Source organism: Lynx rufus, unplaced genomic scaffold (genome assembly GCF_022079265.1).
Source record: "Lynx rufus isolate CCGP_SWC_20201006 ecotype Redwood Valley unplaced genomic scaffold, mLynRuf1.p SCAF_10, whole genome shotgun sequence".
Lineage (NCBI taxonomy): Eukaryota > Metazoa > Chordata > Mammalia > Carnivora > Felidae > Lynx > Lynx rufus.
The window spans coordinates 79,905,603-79,922,563 of record NW_025814824.1 but is presented as its reverse complement, the minus strand read 5'-3'; the positions used below and the strand labels follow the sequence as shown (position 1 = coordinate 79,922,563).

At 38.1% G+C, this 16,961-nt stretch overlaps 1 protein-coding gene and 1 long non-coding RNA gene across 2 annotated transcripts in view; both read left to right on the top strand.

Moving 5' to 3' along the window:
• MEGF9 (multiple EGF like domains 9) overlaps positions 1–16,961 on the top strand; it is an 89,187-nt gene that overhangs the window by 47,143 nt on the left and 25,083 nt on the right. The gene's annotated exons all lie outside the window — the stretch shown is intronic.
• On the top strand, positions 496–11,316 carry LOC124503554 (uncharacterized). Its single transcript, XR_006960207.1, has 3 exons — positions 496–506; positions 4,122–4,124; positions 8,595–11,316. It is a non-coding gene; the product is annotated as an uncharacterized LOC124503554 (long non-coding RNA).

Genomic DNA, 16,961 nt, shown 5'->3' with positions numbered 1-16,961 from the left:
GAATATGAAAATTTTGATGTTTAGGGGGATCGTTAACTTGCGTAAGTTTGTATACGACAGCTACCATTCAATCCAGTTGAACAAATGTAATAAGCAAGTGCTTACTCTGTGAAGCAGAATGACTTCACAATTACACAATTGTTTTTCTTAGTAGAAAACGTCTTGGTATTTAACACTCAAATATCCTAGCATGTTCTTTTCTCTTGATTCAATGTGTTTCGGCTGATGGTTATATAAGAAAAATTTGCATTTGTATCCCAGAAACTCAATAATGCCATATACAGCATTTTAAACAAAGTGACACGTGGCAAGTCTTGTGTTAAATTCCAAGCATAGGGGTGCCTGGGTGGCTCGGTCGGTTAAGCGTCTGAGTTCGGCTCAGATCATGATCTCACAGCTAGTGGTTTCGAGACCCGTGTCAGGCTCTGTGCTGACAGCGCAGAGCCTGGAGCCTGCTTTGACTTCTGTGTGTCTCTCGCTCTCTGCCCCTCCCCCACTTGTGCTCTGTCTCTCAAAAATAGATAAAAATTAAAGAAAAAAAAATTCCAAGCATAATTGCTAGAATGTCAGTATCACATGTAGATGGTTTGTAAAGTGCATCTCAGGTCAACAAAGAGACGCGCAGTATGTTACTGTGTATAAGACAACTGTTAGCAACCAGTTCCTTTTGGTCAGGGAGTGATGTTTTGAGCGTTTTACATCCTAACAAGGGAGTCTGTTACTTAGATGTAGGTGCTTTACTGTGTTTTAGTTACACTTTAGGAAGTTTGTTAGTAGTTTTGGGTTGATATGTAACGAATTATAATTATTTTCATTTGAAATATTGGAAAATAGGTTCTTTGTTAGCATTTCATGTAGAATATATGATTTTCGGTGATGGATGATTGATGCTAAACAGGAGGTGGAAGATATCCGTATTTTATTATTATTATTACTTGATCTGCATGGACTATTTTCCATATATAACCAATGGGTTCTATTATCCTTAGTAGGTCTTTTTTTTAATGAGTAATGTGCAATTTTATATTATCTGCATACAAAGTATGCTGATCTCTCATATCCTTTACTGTCATCTTCTAATTGGCATCTGGAAGGACCTTGCTTCCCCCATAGCCCTTAAATGTGATGTGTTTCTCTCTCTCACTATTATCTCTGGACCCGGAGTTCGAATAGATATCTTCCTTGCTTCCCTTTGCCACTTCCAGAGTGCTCTCCTTTCTTCCTTATGCTCTCCTTTTGTCCTTTCTTTTTCCTGAAAACCCCACCTCCGAAGCTCACAGCAACATGGCATGCTGTTCTACCTCCTTGTTGCAGTTCCCTCTACCAGGCCCTACCCCTTATTTCTCATACATGGCTCACTGTTGTCTCTATCACTCCATCTGTCAAAATTCTGGGCGATTTCAGTATCTATAGATGATCCCAACAATGCTTTGGCCTTTCAGCTTCTTGACCTCTTTTCCAACAAGCCTTCCTCTGTGCTCCCACCGATCTTTATTTGTTTTACTCGCCCTATCTCTTGATTGCCCATGGCCCCAATGATAGATGTATTAAGTTTTTTTGTGGTAAATCTGTAATCCTTTTCTATGGGTTACTGCAGAGCAATATTTAATTTAAAAAAATTTTAACAGTGTTATTTCAGGCAACTTGTCAGAACAAGCGGTGTATCACTAAAGTCATTCAAAAACCTGTACTTAGAGGAAGTCTTTAGAAGGAAGGCCCAGGGGCTCTAAATCCAGCCATACATGACATTTCTTACTACCAGAAAGGAAGTTAAATTGACATAAGACCAGAGGAACAGAAATGGGAAGTCACAAGACTGTGTACTTTGGCAAGAGCATATGGGTGAACTATGAGGAAAAACCTCTGTATTCTGCTCTGTTATAAATTATATATGAGTTAAGGAAATAGCAAATTGTAGGCAAGTAGTATGTGTGTGTGTGTATAGTGAAAAGGAAGTGGAATCTGAAAATTGTGACTTTGATTCTATTCTTGGTTTAGCCTCTTACTGTATGACCTTGATGAAGATATCTGATCTCTCTGAGCCTCAATGTTTCCATCTGTAAAATAGGATTAGTGTATGTGACATGAGGATTTTTGTGAAACTTAACTTGTGTGTGTGTTTGTCCACTTACATTGTGACTGGCACATAGATTCAGCTCAGTAACTCCCAGGAATTGAATCTATTTTTTCTTTTTAAAACATGAGGAATAGAATTGGTGAGTCACAAAACAGGAGGATCCAACCTGTGTTGGAATATTTGTTTTTGTTGGTAGGCTAAGGAAGCAATTGTTCATTCTAACAGAAAAAAAGTTTAAATTATTTTCTCCCATTTTCATAAACATATTAAGCCTCTTAAAATCGGACAATCTATATTCTAGAATAATAATAATAGTTAAAGTTAATTGAACACATGCTAGGCACTGTCCGAAGCCCTTTGCATGTAACAGTTGATTTAATTGCCACAGCAGGCACTATTATTATAATTCTCACTTGCACAGGAAAAAAAAATCAGAAGTTAGGTACTTTGCCCAACTTACTAGGTAATAGCCAATAAGTAAAAGTGTTGGGGTTGAAATATTGGCAACTTGGATCTGGAGTTTGGGATATATTATATAATTACAAAAATTGTATATTAGATTATAGAATTGGTGACTCACAAAGAGGGGCAAAAATTTTGGAGTAAAACTATTGCTTTTGCTCTTGTCTAGAAGCCTTTAATCTACGCTAGACTGAAGTGTACAAAACTACTAGAATCCAGTATAAAACAGCTTATAAATATATGCTGAATTTCTAAGTAGAATACAGTAGGAAAGGTATAAACTGAAGTAATAAGGACACAGGCTTTCCAGAGGAGGTGGGAACTGAGATATGCTTCAAGTTATGATTTGGGAAGGCAGAGGACTGAGAAGGAGACCTGTCAGGGGCGCCTGGGTGGCTCACTCGGTTAAGTGTCCAACTTCAGCTCAGGTCATGATCTCACAGCTTGTGAGTTCAAGTCCCGCGTTGGGCTCTGTGCTGACAGCTCAGAGCCTGGAGCCTGCTTCGGATTCTGTGTCTCCCTCTCTCTCTGCCCCTACCCTCCTTGTGCTCTCTGTCTCTCATAAATGAATAAATGTTAAAAATAAAAAAAATAAAAATAAAAAAAAAAGGAGACCTATCAGGAGAAAAAAAAAAAAAAAAACCTGTGCAAATTTAAGTGAATTTCCTGAGATTATACAATGGAATGAGAAATCTGATCTCCTAACACCTACTTAAATTCTTATCTGTTTCCACCTCCCTGTTCTCTTTTTAAAAATAAATAGAAGTAGAAAAGTGGACACAGTTTCCATCCTGATTCTCTCATACATCTAATGCCCATGGAACAAACGGCTGGCTTTCAAAAAATTCATCTCCCTGTGCCTTATGCCCCTGTACTTTCAGCGGGAGTTGCCCCAGTGAGGGTAGAACTTGGCCACAGGAGCCAGATGTGGGTTGAGCAACGTCTTTATGTGCAAACACAGAGTCCTTTATATACTGACAGATGGCCGCCCCCTCACAGCACCATTGGTGTTCCAACCTGTTTAATTGGGAAGGAGTTGGTCTACAATATCTCAACTTTCCATTTTTGCTTTTGCAATGCATTTCTAATATTTTCCTGATTTATATTTGGACATATGTCTAATAAGTGAATGGAGAAATCAGATAGCATTTTTGTTTTACGCCTTTTGCCTAGTGAGAGCCTGGATCTCTTAATATGGCCCTTAAAATATTGTTAGGGCTGGCTTTATATGTAGACAGTTATATACTGATTTGAGATTTTTTTTTAATGCATTCATAGCGGGCGAGTATACAAGGTGCATGATTTTAGACTGTCTCTGTAAGACAACAAAGAAGTTCTGTAGTGGTGTAATATCCTTTTACATAAAATCTGTGGTTGCTTCTGTACAGTGAGTATATTTTGAAATGTTTACTATTTTGAATTTTAATCATGGGAATATGCCCTGGGACAGAAGGCAGAATTTTATTCATGAAGTAGACTTATGCTGAGATAGATGTCAAATAAAAAGATGGCAAGCCTCAGGGGCGCCTGGGTGGCTCAGTCAGTTGAGCGTCCGACTTTGGCTCAGGTCATGATCTCACAGTCCGTGGGTTTAAGCCCTGTGTCGGCTCTGTGCTGACAGCTCAGAGCCTGGAGCCTGCTTCGGATTCTGTGTCTCCCTCTCTCTGTGTCCCTCCCCTGCTCACGCTGTCTCTCTCTGTCTCAGAAATAAATAAACATTAAGAAAAAAAAAAAAAAAGATGGCAAACCTCAGAGGCTCATATTCACATGGGGCTCTGAAAATCATCTCTTGGGTAATAATTGGGAGTAACAGCTACTTGTGTAAACTCTTTATTACTTTGCCTATAATTCTGGGAGATCAAGAAAAAGTGATTTATTAGTAGAAAAAATTAACAATTGAGGAAAGCTGTATCATTTTCTTCACTCACTTCATTTAATAAAGGCGTTGTGTCTGGCAATTACGTGTCCAAAGACATTATCCCTGTGCTCACAGAGCTTACTCTCAGTGGAAAGATAGAAATGCAAACAAGCTATGAGTATTCACAAAGTGCACAGGAGATTCAGGGAAGTCTTAAGAGACGAAGCTGTGTTTAGGTTGCGACTTGAAAAATGAGTAGCAATTTGTATGAAAGAACAAGGGATCTTTAGTAGAGTGCAGGTGGCTTACTATTTCTTGAAGGCAAGAACACTTGTTAGCAGTGGAGAGGAAGGGTTGCAGGAGAGTAGGAAATGATAAGAGACGAGACTTTTGTCTGTCTGTTTACTGTTGTATCTCTAACATGTATCTCTAACACCTAGAACAGTGCCTAGCACAAGGTAGATTCGTAAATGCTGATGAATGAATAGAATGAATGAATGAAGAATAAAATAAACAGGGCCAGACCATAAAAGGCCTAATATGCAAACTTTATCCATTGAAGAATACCGTAAGGGGGGGATATTGGATTTGCTTTTAAGAAAAATCACTCTGCCATTGGGGGAGTGGGGAAATCCTTTTTTTTTTTTTTTTTTTACAATATTTTTGTTTTTGTTTTTCTATTAACATTTCCTTTTAGCCTTGAATTTTTACTAAATTTCCTCCTGACTTAAAAATCTTGTTTCTAATCTGGGAATTTGAAATCTTGGTACTTAATGTTACACCAGTTTTTCCAAAGAGTTCAAACCACTTTAACACCAGGACATGGTAAAAATTTGCAGCCATTTGAAGCAACTGGTGGGCTTTTTATATATTGTCATTAGCTGGTACCATTAAGTGTTCTGAGAGGTGAGTGTAAAATGTAAAAAGTATGTGTTTGTTTGTTTTTTTAACAACAATTAACTTTCAAAGAGAAAAAAAAGAAAAATCCCTCTATCAGAAGTCTGGTGGATAGAGAGAGTGAACTGGGGCAAGGAGACCAGTAAGGAGGATATTGTAACAATCCAAGCAAGAGAGCTAAAGACCTGATGTAAGACATTGGCACTGGCATTGGCAATGGTGCTGGAGAGGTGGGAACCAATGTAAGAGGTATTTGGACAGTAAAATATACAGGGCTAGGTGGTTGTTCATATGTACAGAGGAAAGGGAAAGAGAGAGATGACTCTCCCTTGTTTCTTTCTGGGTTGGGTGCCTGAGTGAAGAGATATTCCATTAACTAGATAAAGAATACAGGTATATAAGCAAGATAGAGGGAGATGATGATGTTAGGTTTTAAACATGTTCATTTTGAAGTGATGGTGGTATATTCAGATAGAGATGTCTGGTAGAGACTTGCATATATATTGTGTACCAAACTCAAGAAATCTTATAGCATATTCTTATGCTATTCCTTAGGAAAACAGAACAATGCCTCGTAGCTTTAATTTTATTTAAAAGTAATTTTATTTTATACCCTAATTATTCTTCTTGCAATTGTACCAATCTCTAGTTTAAATTATCTTCTTAAAATTCACTTCTGTATTTTTTCCTTGAAGGTAGAATTTTAAAAGGCAGCCATCTTAGTCAAAAGCAGGTAACTGACCGCAGCCTGTTTCCTATTGTAATTAATTTGTTCCAGTAGATGTTTGCACAGTGCCAATGGTTTATGTCTTAGAAGATATTTTAAGCATATTACACCAAGTATCATGGTAAGTTCACGGTAAAACAAATTAGACTAAAATTTGAATGTTAATAAATGGCCAGACAGAGGCTTACTCGGAAAAAGGCACCGAGTGCATTGAGTTTAAGTGTAAATAATGTGTGTCTGTTACAGTTTAGATAGCTCTGTATGTTTTTCAGCACACTTCTAGCTTACGTCCTCCATTCAATACAGTGCGTGCTCTGCCCTCCTGGTCTTCTAATTATTAACTAGAAGAACAGCTGTAGTCAAATAATTAAAAAAAACCCAACACATCTTTCTTCCAGCTATTGATGACCTTTGAGAACATTAACATAACATGTCACAGTGAATTGATACAGTTGCTGTTGATCAAACATGGTACTTTCCTAAACCATGCTGCAGACTCTTCTACTTGTTTATTTTATTAGCCTACTTTTAGGCCAGTTTGGGATTAAAAAAAATTTTTTTTTAATGTTTATTGATTTTTGAAGGAAAGAGAGACAGAGTGTGAGCAGGGGAGGGGCAGAGAGAGAGGGGGGGACACAGAATCTGAAGCAGGCTCCTGGCTCTGAGCTGTCAGCACAGAGCCTGACATAGGGCTCAAACCCATGAACTGTGAGATTGTGACGTGAGCTGAAGTTGGACGCTTAACCAACTGAGCCATCCAGGTACCCCTGGGATTTTTTAAAGAAATATTTTAAAGTTAAAGTTTTGTTATTGATAATATTAAATGGTAATTTATTTTGCTTCTTCTGAAAGACTTCCACAAATATGTAAATGTATATGTACTAATACTACAAATAATCAAGTTTGTACAAATGCAGTATTTGGCATCAAGGTGTTTATTTATTTAAAAAATTTTGTGCAAGATACTTTAATACATCCTGTGGGAAATAAAAGATTAATAAGACAGTGGGTCTTACTCCAAAGGAGCTTCCAGTTTAGTAAGGACACCAAAAAAAAAAAATGTATATAAATAATTATAATATGAAGTAAAAATTGACATCATAAACTAAAAAGATAAAATGTTAAGGGGATTAAGAATCTGGGAGATCTCACTTATAGCTGAAAAAAATCAAAGATGATTTCATTGAAGAGATAGCTTTTGACTTCAGTTTTGAAGATAGGAAAGGATTAGGCATATAGAAGTGGACAAGGTGGGAAAGGATGTTATTATAGAACAGGAAAGATCAAGATTAATGACTCAGAGATGTGCCTATATAGGATGTAAGGTGGAAGGGAAGTGGGGGCAGAGGAGATAAATCTGTCAAGTCCTGCTGGGGTCAGGTCATGGAGGGCCTCAAGGGCCAGACGAATGATTTGGATTTTATTCATGAAGTAGTCTTTAGGCGGAAGAAAGATCAGCACTGTGTCCTTGCAGTAGTAGGATGGATGGATATAAGTAAGGGGAGATTAGAGGCAGAATGAAAACTAGTGAGGGCCCAAATTAGGATAATAATAGTAAGAACAGAGAGAATAAATCAAACAGAATAGATTGTGGACAATAGCAAAAATGGTGATATGCCCCATGATAGCAAGATTTCTGTGTCTAATACTCTGTCAAGTTTGGGATTCTTGCATTACTACACACACACAAATCTAAAGGTAGTTTGTATTTCTAAGTTGAATTTAAGGAATTGCTCAGTCTCAGGTTTCCTTCTCAGGCCCATACTCTCTCCCCGAGTTCCCATTCTTCCTTTGTTGATGGCCGCAGGGATCGAATCTGCTTTCCTATATGCTTCAGCGGTTGCGGCCGCCCACTGTGTCCCAGGGGATTTTTATTCCCAATGCAGCCTTGCTGCTGAGTGTCAGCAGGGTCCCCACATGCATGTTCTTTCTGTGTTGCTAAAAATAAATCCAAGGGCCCTTTACCTTTCGAGAGTTCTAAAAAACGATTAATCGTTGTAGAGAGGTTTGTAGGGGTAGCGAATATAAAAGATATGGGTAAGTTGAATGGTTATATAATTGACAAACTTTTCCACAAACAAGGTGCAAATATAGGCATACCTCTGTTATTTTGCCAATTAATTATTCTGACACTCATATGCCTCAGTAGCAGCCCAGTTTCCTTTTGAGGCAACCCATTCTCCAACAATTAATTACTCATTTTCCAATATCTCTAGGGTTCAGCCCTTCTCTGATGCTGAGTATCAAGGGAATGCGATTCTAAACAGGTCACTGACATTACTGTTTTTCACTCCTATGTAGAAAGGCTGGGTTGAAGCCTGGCCCTGAACAGCCTGACAGATTGTGCTTGCTCACTACTGTAGTGATGCTTTTACTGGCCCAGATCCTTGCAGAGGCAGCAACAAGTCTTTGAGGAGGATGAGCCCACGCGTCAGTGCCAAGTTCTTTCAGCACGCTCTAAACTAGGGCTCCAGAGTCATAGATCTCAACAATCAGCTCCTTCAGTCTATCCATGCAGCCCTATTCCAGCACACAAGCCAGCTCCAAGAGTACCAGTTGAGGACATTTTGTAGGATCTGTCACCTAACAACCCCAAATCTCCCTCCCTCCCCAATAAAACAGGTCTTGCCAAACCTTTCCCCCAGGACAGTGGTGCCTACTCGCTCTGTACCACACAGCTAAGAGAAACTGGAACAAGTGATTCTTCACCCGGTCAAGAGAATTTGCTTCGCAACTACTTTCGATGCCTGCCCAAATGGCAAAGCATTTGTAAACTTCTCTTGCTAAAGAAGAAAGAAACCACAGATTTAATCTTTAGTTAAGCATCTCTTGGATAGGACATTTTACTATACTTAAAAAGGTTAAAAATCTTATAAACATATAGTGGTTTTCTGACACGAAGTTTGACTTCTCTCTCAGATGAAAACACCACACAAGTTGGCGAATAACATTAGCATTATTACTCTCACCATCAACCCCAGAAGGAACAACATTAACATTTATTGAATGTTTGCTATGTGCCAGGCTATGTTTCACAGGTGGAGAAACTGAGACTTGAGTAATTTGCTCCAAAACAGTCAGTGCCAGAAACGGGCTCAAACAAATACCTGTCTGACTATCCTGCCTTTAGTAGGCCCCAGTGTTTCTTAATTGAGTGGCTGAACCTCTGCTTATTTTCTAAATAAACCTAATAACCATCCTAAGTTAAGCTACCATACAGACAGATCCCCAGCATGAAAACTCATCATTTGAGTGATCGAGATAACATCATCAGTAATAAGTCATGTGGTAGTATCATGTACCCCCTAATATGAGGCAATGAGAACGTCATGTTACCTCTGCGATTGTCTTCCCTAAAACCCATACTCTCGGTCTAATTATGACAAGACACCAGACAAACCCAAATTGAGGAACATTTTATAAAATAACTAGTACTCTTCAAAAGCTTCAAGGTTCTAAAAGGCAAGGAAAGACCAAGAAACTGTCAGATTGGAGGAGGCCAAGGAGTCATGACCAGTAAACGTAAGGTGTTATCGTGGGTTGGATCCTGGAACAGAAAAAGGACATTAGTGTAAAAATTAGGGAAATATGATAAGGTCTATATTTAATAGTACTATAGCAATGTTAATTGTCAATTTTGACGAATATACCATAGTTGTATAAGAAGTTAACCTTAGGGGAATTTGGGTGACGAATATACAAGAACTGTCTGTACTATCTTTACACTTTTCTTTAAATCCAATATTATTTAGAAATAAAAAATTAACATGATTGTTAGGGTAGTCAGTCAAGGGAATATGGATGGTATTAGTGTTTTCTGATGACGGTGTAGTTGGTCCTACTGATAATTCTCAGCCTTGGGTCTGGAAGAGGAATCAGGATAAGGAAATTAACTTTGCTGGCATGAAGAGCTGCCACTTTAGATGTATGACATTGTGGTTAGAATATACAATCAAATTCATAGCCTACTTTACTGGTTTTAATATCTCTTTTTTCTCTAAAGTTTTAAAAGAGCGTCTAAACCTTGTATTAGTAGACTTAGGCTACAATAGGACTCTTGTTCCCACACAGAAGGCTTTGTCTTCCCCTGTGTCCCCTGAAAGAAAATTAAATCAGCATGACTTGTTCCATCTCAGATGGGTTTTTTTTTTTATAGCAAGAAATATGTTTCCTAGAGGGTAGAGAGAAATACGGGACTGTTCATCTTTTTTCTCCTTGGATTTGGTCTCCACTCAAAATATCTAAATTTGTCAATCCCAGAGAGAGATCTTGACTTGAAGTTTCTCCAAAGTTCCTATGAAAAGGGACACAAGTACTTTAGCTGTGATTATTTTAATATTTGAAGTGTATAGGACTAGTTTAGAAAATTATCAATTCCATTATTATCGTTCTTTATATATTAGATGAATTCTCTGGTATGATATATTCAGTGTGTTCCAACAATTTGGGTATTTCAGGCTTGCTCCTGTGGTTATAAATTCAGTAGGTTTCCAGGTAATGTTAATAACTAATGTCTGTAAAGTCAGTTACAATTAATAGTATTTTCTTAGCCTGTACATTTAATCATTTGATTCTAACAACAACCCTGTAGGTAAGGTGAGGTTGAAGTAGTTAAGGATGGTTTCCTACCAAATTACAGATGAGAAGTAATAAATTGAAAGGTTACATGATAAGCCCAAGCTTGGATGTCTGTTAAATTCCAGAGCAAGAGCAGTTAACTCCAGATCTTCTGACACCTATCCCATGTTCTTTCTGTTACCTTAAACTCCCATGGCATGCAGTTCTGGGCTAGTATATGCCCCTATGCTCAAGGTCACAAGTTCTTAACCTACAAGGAGAAAAGCACATGAAACGTAATGGTGGATATGTACGTTTTTCTGTGGAAAAGGTCTATAAGATTTAATAGATTCTCAAAGAGATCTGAGATGCCATCAAGTTTAAGAAGAAACTCATATTAGGGGGTACATGATACTACCACATGACTTATTACTGATGATGTTATCTTGATCACTCAAATGATGAGTTTTCATGCTGGGGATCGTCTGTATGGTAGCTTAACTTAGGATGGTTATTAGGTTTATTTAGAAAATAAGCATCAAGTATGTCATCCTAAATACTATCAGGAAGGACATAGACATTCTTCTCACACTGCCAGAAGCAGTAATGAAAATATGGCTTATATTGTCAATAACAGAATCACTTCCTCCTCGTCTGCCAATTCCTAACACATACACTATGACCATTTCCTTAATTAAGTTTTAAATTTGCTGATCCTGGGGCGCCTGGGTGGCTGAGTCGGTTGAGCATCCGACTTTGGCTCAGGTCATGATCTCACCGTTCGTGAGTTCGAGCCCGGCGTTGGGCTCTGCGCTGACAGCTTGGAGCCTGGAGCCTGCTTTGGATTCTGTGTCCCCCTCTCTCTCTGCCCCACCTCTGCTTGTGCTCTGTCTCTCTCTGTCTTTCAAAAATGAATAAACACACAAAAAATTAAAAAAAAAATTAAATTTGCTGATCCTGAATTGGTTTTTTAAAAGAGTTCTATGATTGAATAAAATGCCCAGTAAAAGATATTATAGATATTTGAAAGAAAAGTTTTTACAGAAAAATATATTAGTTTTTTCAACTAAACTGTTCACCCAAGGAAGCTGCATAATCCAGGAGAGGCAGCAGGAGGAACAGAAGGAAACTAACATTTGATAAATCTGTTAAACCTCTGTTTTTGATGCTTTACACATATAACCTCTCTGACTTCTTAGAACAACTTAGGTGTCTTGCTCTTAGAAACTGAGTTACTAAGCAATATGGCATAATTAATAAATGGTAGAGCTTAGATTTGAGCCCATGTCTATCTGACTCCAAGACTCTCCTCACTGTACCCTAAAACGGAGTGGGCAAGATTAGATATGGCATTGTAAGTCTCAGTGTAAGTGTAGGTGTAGGTATGGGTGAACTTGATTCATCAACCTAAGGAGTGGCCAACAGAGACATAAATCTGTAAATCAGAGCTGGGCTACAATGAAATTAAATATTGTATAGAAGAAGGCAACATGACTATTGAGAGCATCCATAGAGAATCATTTGAAAGTCAGGAATTAGGATATTATAAATATCAAAGTTGAGTCCACTTGACTTGCTGGGGCTTAAATGGCTTAAATGACAGGCATTTGACATGTGGGAGATCTGGAAGTAAGTGTTGTGAACCTAGTCATCGGGGTGGGAAGTGGGAAGATAGGACCACTGGGACCAGGAGCCAAGCATTGAGAAATTAGGGACAGTAGTTATAATTCAGCCATCTAAACTATAGAGAACCAAGGTCAAAGGAACCAGTAGCGAATGGGACTTAATGACAATTCACTGAGGTTGATTGCCTTAAGTACCCTCTTCTTACGTCAGAACTAACACCGAATTAAGAGTTAAGCAGTAAGCTCAGAGATGGAAATCAAGCAGCTTTACCAGTCAGGGGCTAGGAATATAAAAAGTAGAGTGAAACAAGTATAATGATATTTTTCCAGTTAATCTACTACAGTGCTTCTTCAGGTATGGTCCTCAGGCCAATATCAGCATAACCTGGGAATTGGTTAGAAGTGCAAATTCTTGGGTCCAACCCCAGACCTATTGAATCAGAAATTCTGAGATAGGGCCTAGCAATCAGAACCACTGATCTAGTGGACAATATGTTGCCCACAAAAACCTGAGGTCAACTTCTACCCAGAAGAAAACCAGAACTAATAACGAGGAGGCTGTTTGAGGCATTCCAGTCTCTGTTCTTTGTTTATATGAGGACCATACAAGCTAAAGAGGCTTGGGCTTAAGCAAAATAGACTTTTCTTTCAGGGCTAGTAAATTATTTCTTTCCTTTCTGCTCTTTTTTGCCCTTCAAAGGACAAATCCAAGGGATCAAGATCAATGTCTTACAATGTTGACTGGCCCATTACATACCAGTCATTAAATGTCTCATTTTGCTCACCTGAAATAAATATCCTATTTCAAGGATTCTGAGAGGTTTACTTAAATGTAACATAAAGTGGGGCACCCGAGTGGCTCAGTCAGTTGAGTCTGACTCTTGATTTTTGGCTCAGGTCATGATCTCAAGGTTGTGCAGTCAAGCTCCACACCAGGCTCTGTGCTAGCATGGAGCCTGCTTGGGATTCTCTCTCTCTCCTTCTGCCCCTCTCCCCCACTCGCACTCTCAATCAATCAATTAATCAATAAATCAATGGAACATAAAGTATCAAGATTAGGTACTTGGAAAATATTAAATGGACTAGATTGAAGACAAATATTGTACTCAGAAGGCATCATGAATTAATGAGGGAAGCATACATAGATTTTGGAGCCAGATTACCTGATCATTAAATGGAAAAATTTTGAGTGTCTATCATGTGCCAGGCACTGTGCTAGGCCCTGGCTATATAACGGTGGAGAAAAAAGAAAACCAGATAAAACCCCCTGATTTCATAGAGCTGACATTCTAGATGGGGAGAGATTTAATAAACAATGGAAATGAAATATGTATTATATTAAATAGTAAGAGATATTGTAATTTTAGATGTTGTGGCTGGCCAAGGCCTTGTTGAGAATATAACATTTGAATCAATAATGAAAAGAAGTAAGGGAGCATGCCTCATGGGTCCCCTGGGTGAAGGCTATTGCTACCAGAAAGGACCGTGGGTGCAGGGTGTCTGATACAGAAACATCCACAGCGCATCTGAACAACAGCAAGGTGAGCATAGCTGAACGTTGGAAGATGGGAGAAGGGATTAGGGGAGCGCTAGATAAAAGCAAAATCTATACGCGGATGCTGAGAATACAGTCCTTCCAACATGTCTCTGTTTTTAAAAACATTTATATGAAAAACTTGAGGGGAAAAGTTGGTTCAGAGACAAACAGATAAATAGAACAGAAATGAAAGCCCAGAAACACCCCACGTGTATAAAGATATTTCACGTATGGCTGAGTAGGTACTGAAGTTTAGTGACACACTTCAACGACCCTATGAGTGTAGTGGCAGTACTTGCATAGTCTTTACTGTGTGTCAGACACTGTTCTGCCTGCTTAACACATCCTAACTAAATTAATCTTCACAAACCTGTGAGAGAGAGACTATTATTTTCTCCGTTTTACAAGTGAGGAAACTGAAGCACAAAGAGTTTAAGTAATTTATTTGTGGTCATATGGCTAGTAAGTGATAAAGCCAGGATTTGAATCCAGGTAGTCTAACTCCAGTGTTCATATGTTAGCTACTTTGTTAAAATATACAACTTCTAGACAAGCCTCAAACTGAGAGAAGATAATTGTAGCACATTAAACTGACAAGGGATAGATTTTTCAAGAATATATAAAGAACATCTACAAATTAACGTCAGAAATAGGTGGGAAAAAATTTGTAACTCTGTGTGGTGACAGATGGTAGCTGGACTCATTATGGTGATTGTTTCTCAACGTATACAAATATCAAATCATTATGTTGTATACCCGAAACTAGTATGTTATATGTCAGTTATCCTTTTATAAAAAAAAAAAGAATACTTGGGCAGACTTTTCACAGAAGAGGAAACTCAAATGGCCAGTAAACTTGAAAACATGTTCCATCTCATTAATCTGGAGAATGTATTTAAAAACCACGGTATGATACCATTTCGAGCTGCCAGATTGGCAAAATTTTTAACGCTGGTGATATCAAGTGTTGGTGAGGATACAGAGCAACCTCTGGGTTGATGGGACCATGATTCCATTGCTAATAGGGGTGCAAATTGTGACCGTCACTTTGGAAAACAGGCATTGCCTTGTATGTTGGTGCTGTACAAGCTACTACCTAGCAATTTTATTCCTTGGTATATACTCTAGAGTAAAGCATGCTCATATGTACCAGAAGATATACAGGTGTTATCTATACTACCTAATGAAAACAACCCAAATGTCTACAAGAATGAATACAATAGGGTTATATTCATATGATGAAATACAATACAGCAGTGAAAAAAGAGTGACTACAGCCGTACAAATGTATATCGATAAATCGATAAACCATAATACTGTATGGGACAAAGTAAATCAAAGAATACATGATGTTTATTAATATAAGGTTTAAGAGCAGGCAAAACTATCTGATACATTATTTAGTAATACATATAGAAATGATAAGCCTCTAACAGAGCTGAACTGACTAAAACACTTAGCTGCTTCTGGGGCAAGAGAAGGGAATGAAGTTGAAGGGGGAGCTTCAAATGGCTTGTCTAGTGGATATGAAATTGTTAAGTTTGGTGTTCTTTATTACATTCTATTGTCTTTAAACTTACCTGCCTCTGAATGAATGATATATTTCACAATTAAAAAATAAAGATTAAAAAAGCATTGCAAACAACGGATGTTGGCAAGGATGCGGAGAAAGAGGATCTCTTTTGCATTGTTGGTGGCAATGCAAGCTGGTGCAGCCTCTCTGGAAAACAGTATGGAGGTTCCTCAAAAAACTAAAAATAGAACTACCCCAACTGCACTACTAGGCATTTCTCCACGGGATACAGGTGTGCTGTTTCGAAGGGGCACACACACCCCCTTGTTTATAACAGCACCATCAACAATAGCCAAAGTATGGAAAGCGCCCAAATGTCCATCGATGGATGAATGGATAAAGATGTGGTATATATATACAATGGAGTATTACTCGGCAATCAAAAAGAATGAAATCTTGCCATTTGCAACTACATGGATGGAACTGGAGGGTATTATGCTAAGTGAAATTCGTCAGAAAAAGACAAAAATCATTTGACTTCACTCATATGAGGACTTTAAGAGACAAAACAGATGAACATAAGGAAAGAGAAACAAAAATAGTATAAAAACAGGGAGGGGGACAAAACATTAAGTGACTCATAAATATGGAGAAAAACTGAGGGTTGCTGGAGGGGTTGTGGGGGGGGGATGGGCTAAATGGGGAAGGGGCATTAAGGAATCTACTCCTGAAATCATTGTTTCACTATATGCTAATTTGGATGTAAATTTTAAAAAATTAAAATTAAAAAAAAAAGCATTGCAAGGTTCTATCAATAAAGCTGTTGGGGGTGAGGAGCTTTGCACGGAAACTGGCCAGCACTGGGGCATTTGCAAAACAGTGCCAGCTGCAGGTAGGAAAATAGTGCTCCCACGTCAGAGAATTGGATTGACACAGATCAGAAGCAATGTCTCATTTCCTTGGCAATCACTTTAAAATCCCATTCGTCAGAGGAGTTATTTAAACAACTGACAGTTGAGCCAGGAGAAGATTAACACAAGAAACCTTTTCCAGGAGCGTTGCAAGTCTATTAATATGAGCACGTTAAATCCTTCTGTCTTGCTTTCATTAAATACACAGAGGTAATCTATAAAATAAAGGAGAGAGAAAAAAGCCAGGTATTAGAAGGCAGAAGACCTGGGTTCTAATTCTGATTGCCCTCTGGATGTGTGACCTTGAAAATTGAGTCAGTTCATGTCATTGAAACTCTATTGATTGGGGATGTTGAGTATTAATATTTGGCCATGTATAGAGCTACTCATATTTGGAAGGCACTTCAATATGTAATTTTAACTAATTTCCACAATCTTTTGAAACAGGGATTATTATTCTTATTTTTCAGATGTAAAAACTTGCTCAATAATCAAGTAGCTAGAAAGTGGCAAAATTGAGACTTATGAATGCCATAGAATTATTGTAAGAACTAAAATAACTAATCCATATGTAAGTATTGTGCTATGCACTTCATTTATGATCCCACAGTGTAAATGTTAATATTGTAAGTGTTAATATTGCCTCTGACTACCTCATCCCCAACAGGTTTAGAACTCAAAAGTTTAGGACTTGGGTTTAAAGGACTTGGTCCTTAGCACTGTCAATCTCAGTATTTTTGAGTTAAAGAGGTTTTTGTTTGCTTGTCTGGAAACTAAGCCACCACTTATGCTGTCAT